Source organism: Mytilus edulis, chromosome 13 (genome assembly GCF_963676685.1).
Source record: "Mytilus edulis chromosome 13, xbMytEdul2.2, whole genome shotgun sequence".
Lineage (NCBI taxonomy): Eukaryota > Metazoa > Mollusca > Bivalvia > Mytilida > Mytilidae > Mytilus > Mytilus edulis.
The window spans coordinates 2563397-2571390 of record NC_092356.1 but is presented as its reverse complement, the minus strand read 5'-3'; positions in this window follow the sequence as shown (position 1 = coordinate 2571390).

Below are 7994 nucleotides of genomic sequence, written 5' to 3'. Positions count from 1 at the left end.
TTAATCTTAACAACATCCATAAAGACCCTAGTTCGCGTATCAAACATAAACTATCAGAACTAGCCAAGGAATTTGTTTGTGTCCCGGCTGATAAAGCTGCTAATAATTTCATTATTGTTTGACGTATTTACCGGGTTTGCAATAATATAAGCAACATTCTGGGTGACCCATGTGGAGCAGGATCTGCCTACCCTTCCGGAACACCTGAGATCACCCCTAGTTTATGGTGGGGTTCGTGTTGTTTAATCTTTATTTTTATATGTTGTTTCTTGTGTACTATTATTTATCTGTGAGTCCTTTTCATTTTTAGTCATGAAGGTGTTTGATTTTTTTCTTCGATTTATGAGCTTGACCCACATCTGGTATCTTTTGCCCTTTATAATTTGTCATCTAAATTAGCAACATAAGTACTGTTTCACTCTATGAAAATTGGAGGGCACTCTTTTGTTTCGTTACGCAGTTTTCTATTGATTTGTTTAATTTCTGTTTAATGTATAAGCTCTTCATTTATCTTTAAAAAATTTGGAATTTCAAATATTTTGGACTCACTTCAGGACCTTCCCTATCGAAATGAACATTTGGTTCAGAAAAATTTAAGTCGATAATCTAATTTTAAAGAATTTTCACGATGTCATATTTCACAAAGTTCGATTTATCCCACTACGTTTGACATTATCAATGAGATTATGTGTTATAAATATTTTGCAAACGAATGAACTTGGTCATCAAGGTTTCAACATTTTAACATTTGTTTTAGGGCACCTACTTCTTTGACTTTTACTTATAAGGAACAACATTAGAACCACTTCTATTTGTTTGGTTTTTTTTTCAAAATTCAAAGTTTTTTATACTTTAAACAGTTATGAACGTTTGGATAGTAATAAGATTTAAAAAGTTTAATATGAAGATAACAAAAATACCTTAAATCAATTTATCTCCGTGTGTTAACAACATTTTATGGTATCTTAGTTTTCATTGCCACCATATTTAATGGAAAATGATGTAATAGGGTTTTTAAATTCAAATAATAAATCAGTGCTTAGGTGTTCTTAGTATATTTGATTGAATTGAAAAACGAAAGCTAACATAACGATACTACACGTTTCAATCACAACTCTATAGCGGGATTTAGAAGATGTCAGGTAAATAATTTATCTGTTTACTTACATAGAAATCTTAAGTACAATGTGATGAAATGAATTATGCTTGCATACTATCATAAGGTTCTTGTTTTACGTTTACAATAAACAACAGAAGTGCATACACATACAAAAAAGTGTATGAGTGCCAATGAGTTACAAAACTCCATTGAAGGCATAATGTATACAATGTAAGAAAGTATTAGATTAAAGCACGATTTTTCTAACAAAGAGCTTGGGTTAATAACTAACATATGTTTTTCAGTAGTAATTGTTGGAGCTCCTCATAGCTTGCTATTCGTTGTGAGCCACGGCTCCGTGTTGAATTACAAGAAAAAGATAGGGTATATCAGGGTAGCGACTGACGTCTGACTGAATAGTAGAATGGGGCTGAATATTGAAGTACTACTTTTACAAAAATATCCCTAAAGTAACGAACTAGAGAAGTTCTCGCTCGGACACACACTGCATAATCTAGTATATTATAAGAGCATAAACCTGAAGCACGGGGAGGCACTACAAGTAATCGATGCTTTGTTAAGACTGTTTTAAAATAAAATACCAGATCCCTGGGATTTTATTTAACAATACAAAACTATCCAACCAATACATTCAGGGAGAGATTACTCTAATAGAAAAGATATTTAAATTAATTCAAACAAAATAGGAAAATTTTGCGCGACTTTTACAGTTTGAGTATGAAAAATAGTACGGTCACTCATACTTTAATAGGCGTTTTGTAGAAAAAAATCTATATTATGCAAGAGTTTGAAGGAAATATGTTTTCACTAACGTTACGTTTAATTTGTGTCTCTTATTTCTTTGATTTGATTTGTAAGTCCACTTATGTATTTAAGAGCTTTTTCCTGACGCAAATTCATTTATTTTGAACTTTACTCTACGAATATTTTTATTATATCACATCATCTGCATATTCAAATCTCGTTGAAGTTTAATGTTCAAAACAAATGTACTGCAGAGAACTTAACTGTCAATAACACAAGTAAAGACATTATAAATGTACAGTTTTGGATATATACCTTGAACAATGTTTTTACCATGTTTGTTTTAATTTTCTAATTACAGAAAATATAACACCAAACATATCACTAGCTCTGTATAACTATCTATGTCACAACATCGTAGGAACAGAAGAACATGTTAAAACAATCAGATTAATGAACACGGTGAAAGATATTTTTTTAAGTAGCAAGTCATTAACATTTGTAACTAGTGGAAGCTATGGAGAAGGACTTGAAATGCGAGGAAGTGATTTAGATATAATGCAAGTAATAAAATCTATTAAGGTGAATGCGGATAAGCAACCCGACTTTGATACAAGTATAACTTATCTGTCCATGGATACAAACGATGTAAAACATGGTTTTACTCAATTAAGGCTAGAAGATAGCAGAATTCAGTATCATTTGGAATGCTGTGAAGAACATAATGGTAAACATTATTTTTCGAGTGCATTATGGAAGGGACATTTGTTATTGTTTGGGGATAAAGGCAAACAAATTCATGGACCATGTATAACTGACAAAAAAGGACATTATGGTGTTGCCTTTTCTTTACATTGTAAAACGTGGATATCTTCTGCTGTAAATTGAATAAAAAGATCAAGTAGCTCATGGCCTAGTCATAACGTCATACAAAGTATTTTAAAACACGGAGTACTTTATCTACCGATCGGAGTTAAGGGCTCACCAAAAGAAGATCTAGAATGGCGAGTATCTTTTTCAGTGGCTGAAAAACTTCTAATTAATACATTTACTCACACCCAATTAATGTGCTATGCTCTCTTAAAAATAATTTTGAAAGATGTTATAGTAAATGATTCTAAATGTAAAGATTTACTCTGTTCATATTTCCTTAAAACAATAATTTTGTGGATATCTGAAGAACTACCATCATCTGTATGGAAGCCTGATAATCTTATTCGTTGTTTTATGCGATGTTTTAACAGGCTGGTTTATTGTGTCGAGCATTCAGTTTGTTTACATTACTTCATTCCAGAAAACAACATGTTCGAGAACAAAATAGAGGGCCGTGCCCGTGATATACTTTTAAAAAAATTAAACACGTTACACAGCTATGGTTGGCGAGGCATTTTATTTTCAGATCAGATATGTAACTTTGATGTATCGATGTGGAATTTTCCAATTGAACCACTTACATTATATGTGAATGACGTTAAGAAAATATTGCAATCCAGTATTTTGTATTCTGCAAATGTTTTTTTAGAAATTTATTCTGAGTTAGATATATTCAACACAGGATTATTACACAACATACGGTGTCACAACTTTTCACTAAAAGCAATTATATGCATACTACATATCACAGTTGTGTAATATTCTAGCTCAGCGTTTACCACTTGATGGTGCAATTATCAACAATAAATACCAATACAGTCAATACAAAACCTGTTTTAGTACTCTGCTAACAAATGTCTATCATGACGCTGTTTCTGGATGGCTTATGGTTGCTTCGTTGTTTTACAAAACAAAGCAATACAGAAAAGCTTTATACACCATCAGGTATTCTATATCAAAATGTACTCCCGATAAACTGTTCTTTGGAATGAGTCTATCAGATATCAACTACCAATCACTAAAACTGCAAACATTTGACAAGAAAAGTGTTGCTTATCTGCTGAAATTTATGTTCGTAGATTCTATGCGATTTACGATAGATTCAACTTTAACACCAGATGAACTTTCAATAGAGGGAAGGACTATAACTCATTTATTTCCATCCACAGCGTATGCATACTTCCTTAGTTTTCTTTGTCATCATCACCTCAATAATGTTAGACCGTGTCAGGATTCCTTAGAAGGTCTAGAACTTGTTATAGCAGAAAGTTATTTGATACCAAATTGTAATACAGTCAATACCTACACTTTATTAGGGATTGCTTTAGAATTACTTGGCGACAAGGAATCCGCACGGCAAGCATTTTTACAATCTGTCGAATTATCCGAGGATTTATCTCATAGTTTAGCCGCATGGAGACTTTTGTCTTTCAATTGAATAACTCATTTGTGCTTTTGTTGATCTGTCCAACTGATGTTTGTGTAGTTTTGTACCTACAATATACTAGACAAAACCACATGAGTTAGAATATGCTAAAGATATGCATGTTGCTGATAAATTTTTTCAAATGCCTAGCTCCTTTATCTTATGGAACATGAACTCGCTGCTGTAAAATTTAAAAAAAAAACATTTTTTTTTACAGAGGTTTAATTTTAATATTATTTCTTTCTCTTGTAATTTTAATTCTTGTAATATGAAAAGAAAAAAAATCGATATCTCTTTCTATCATTCTCTCATATTTTATATTTCAGTTTTATAGATATCTTTTTCTAGACAAAACAAAATTAAAGCAAATCGTATTCATCGAAGGAATTCAACAGTCCGTTCCATTGTATTGCATGCAAATGACTCAGTTTTGTATATAGATTTTGATATCAAATGTATCAAAATATTAAAACATTTTGATCATTTGTAAGATCTGATATTTGTTATGGTGCAAACGGGACTTCTTCGTCAGTGAATTGAAGAATGTTTACTAGTCTTCTCAATGATGAAGTCGGGGAATTGAAATATACACTCCACAATGTGGTCCTGTTAATGATTTGTATGAAATTGTATGAAGCATAATTAGATGTACATTATCCGACACACTGCTTAATTATATGCCACATTGTTTAATTAGTTAACAAATTCCATTTCTATATTGTAGTATAAAACCAGTTTTTAAGACGTTTCGGCCTTTGCTTCTTCAGTTCCTTTATATTTTTTTCAACTACCTGGCAGCCTTTTTTTTTATTTTCAATCATTAAGATGTTATATCACATTTCGCTAGTATATAAATGTTTTGGCACTCTTAATCTCCCATTTGTAAGTACGACAGTTACTTCGTAAAAACACATATATATATGTAACCCTTCAAGTGATGGTGTTCGTCAATAAAGGGATTCAACGATGATGAAAGAGGGACGAAAGATACCAAAGGGACAGTCAAACTCATAAATCGAAAAAAAAAAACTGACAACGCCATGGATTAAAATGAAAAAGACAAACAGACAAAAAATAGCACACATGACACAACATAGAAAACTAAAGAATAAACAACACGAACCCCACCAAAAACTAGGGGTTACCTCAGGTGCTCCGGAAGGGTTATATATAACTTTTTCAAGATGTAAGCTATTCATTCATATATATTAAAGGATCAACATCAGATTTAACTTCCCTTTTCAGAAGTAAAGATAATAAAAGGAAAAGAACATAATAAAATCAATAATAAAAACTTACAAGACAGTTGAAACACCAAGAGGATATTTAGACGTATAAGTGAAAAACAACCATCATCTTTGAACGAGTATACATATTCGTTTAGGGGCCAGCTGAATAAGGCCTCCAACAAATTTTCGCTACATTGAAAAGTCACTGGTGGCTGTTGTCTGCATTATGATCGGGTTGTTGTCACTTTGACACATTCTCCATTTCCATTCTCAATTTTGATAATGCCAAGACATAGCAAAACAACCAATGGCCAAATAAAATATACAACAGAACAAGCCCCACCAAAACATACGTGTTAAATTTTCGGGGCACGAAGTGGGATTACTTTTTCCGTAAATTAGCATACCCCGAAATCCTCTTGTGATGCAGCTCCTCGTTGAAAAAAATCCTTTCATCACACAATACGTTCTTTGAAAATTTAACACTTTGGATACTGTTAATAACTCAATAGTTTTTACACATTTATTATATGGTCCAAATTAACACAAATGGTTAAGTTTTCTAAAATAGTCTAAGGTTTCAACTCCCTCAGGCAAAGTTAACTTTAGATGGATTTGTCTATTTATTTTAGGTATTTTATTTTATATAGCTCTTCAATGGGTTCGGTACTTTTACATCTTCGGATTTCAAATGTTTGGCTTTGCGCGATCTGAGGAAGGTAAATCAAGTAATCCAGAAATCCAAGAAATTATTTAACGCGTAGTTTTTAATTTTTTTTCAGGAACTTCTAAGAATAAAAACATGTCCAATATCACTACACAGAATGTGTTTGTTTACACAATTATAGATGCATTTCGATATTTTTATCAGTTTATGCAGAGGGTAGCCTATAGGGACATAAAACAGCTTGAAATTCCATTAGATAGAGAATTAAAACATATCACAGATGAAAACAACATTTAACCTCTCAAACCTTGATTTCCAATTCTTATAGTGTATCCCTAGTTATATTCTTTTTATAATTTTTTTTACATTCGGAAAGTCAAATTAAAAATACATATATATGCAATATGAAGTACGTTTAAAACATAAAAATATTTTTTTTACACAATTGATTACCTGATTGATGAGGAAAACATCCAGTAAATCGGACTCTGGAATAAATTGAAAAATTATGTCGAGTTCAATCGGTTCGACATTGTGAATTTTGGTAGACAATCGATTATAACTATAGATTACGACAAGTTTTATATATTATATTAGCCAAATGCGCTTTGTTTAAATATACTTTTCACTTTTTTGGTCTTTTGAAAAATGTTGTTTGTGCTGTATTTAGACCCATCTACAACGAAACTTTTTATACATGCACACGTATAAAAATTACGGTTTTTATCCAACGCAATCATAGGTTTGAACGTAGTTTTCAGTTTAGACTTCTGCATATTTTTTCGTTTGGGCATGAATCATAGTTTCCCTCTGGTTTATATGACCCGTTCATCCTATTGACTCTTGAAATTCAAGAGTTTATCAAAAAGTGAGGGTAAATTATATATGGCCTTCCAAATACCGTTTCGATCTCTAACATCACTGAAGAGACATTTATTGTCGAAATCCGGATCTGGTGTACATAAAATATATTGACACCTAATGTTTGTGGTATAACATCTTGGCCACTAGTTCATTGTTTTCTGTTTAGTATTAAAGTTAATATTAAGATCCATTTTAACCGCAATTTTTATACGTGTGCATGTAAAACAAATTTCGTTGTAGAAGGGTCTAAAACAGCACAAACAACATTTTCCAAAAGACCAAAAAAGTGAAAAAGTATATTTAAACAAAACGCATTTGACTAACAGGTCGAACAACTGATGTTCTTTAACCCTGCTGACTGCCATTGGCGATTGCCAAATAAATTTGATCACAAGATGTAACAAAATGGATCTTAATATAAATTTAATACTAAACAGAAAAAAAATTTAACTCACGGTGTCAATATTTTATTATACAACTTGTCTAAATATCAACCCAACAATATTAGATCTGTAAATTTGCTTTCGCAAGTTTTTTGTTCTTCCCTCGCCGGGATTGATTTGAACCCATGCTACTGGGATGTCGTGACACCAAATCGCCTGCACTGTAGCTGTCCCGCTAGACCACACGACCACTTGAGCTAAACATTTTAATAAAGCTTCAGGTGGCCGTGTGTTACCTTTCCTCGTCAGTTTTACTCTAGTGTTGTACAACAGTTTATTATATAGAATACTAACACAGAGGTTCCTGGTTCGATTCCCGTCTGGGATGAAAATTTCAGGAACTGAATTTTCGGCTCTCCCTTGACACCATTTGCGAGTATGGTCTCGAGGAAACGATGATAGTCCGTCGGAAGGGGACGATAAATGGCTGACCCGTGTTAAGAGAGAGCCATATCTCTTCCACGTTAAAGACACCCTTGTAGATTTTGAAAAAAGAGCAGGCTAATGCCGCTACAAGGCAGCACTCGCACCCGAAAATTGGACAGGGATTAATATAAGTTGCAAAACTTGTTTCCCAATCCACTATAAATAAATATGTTTAAACTAAACTAAAATATAAATATGGAGA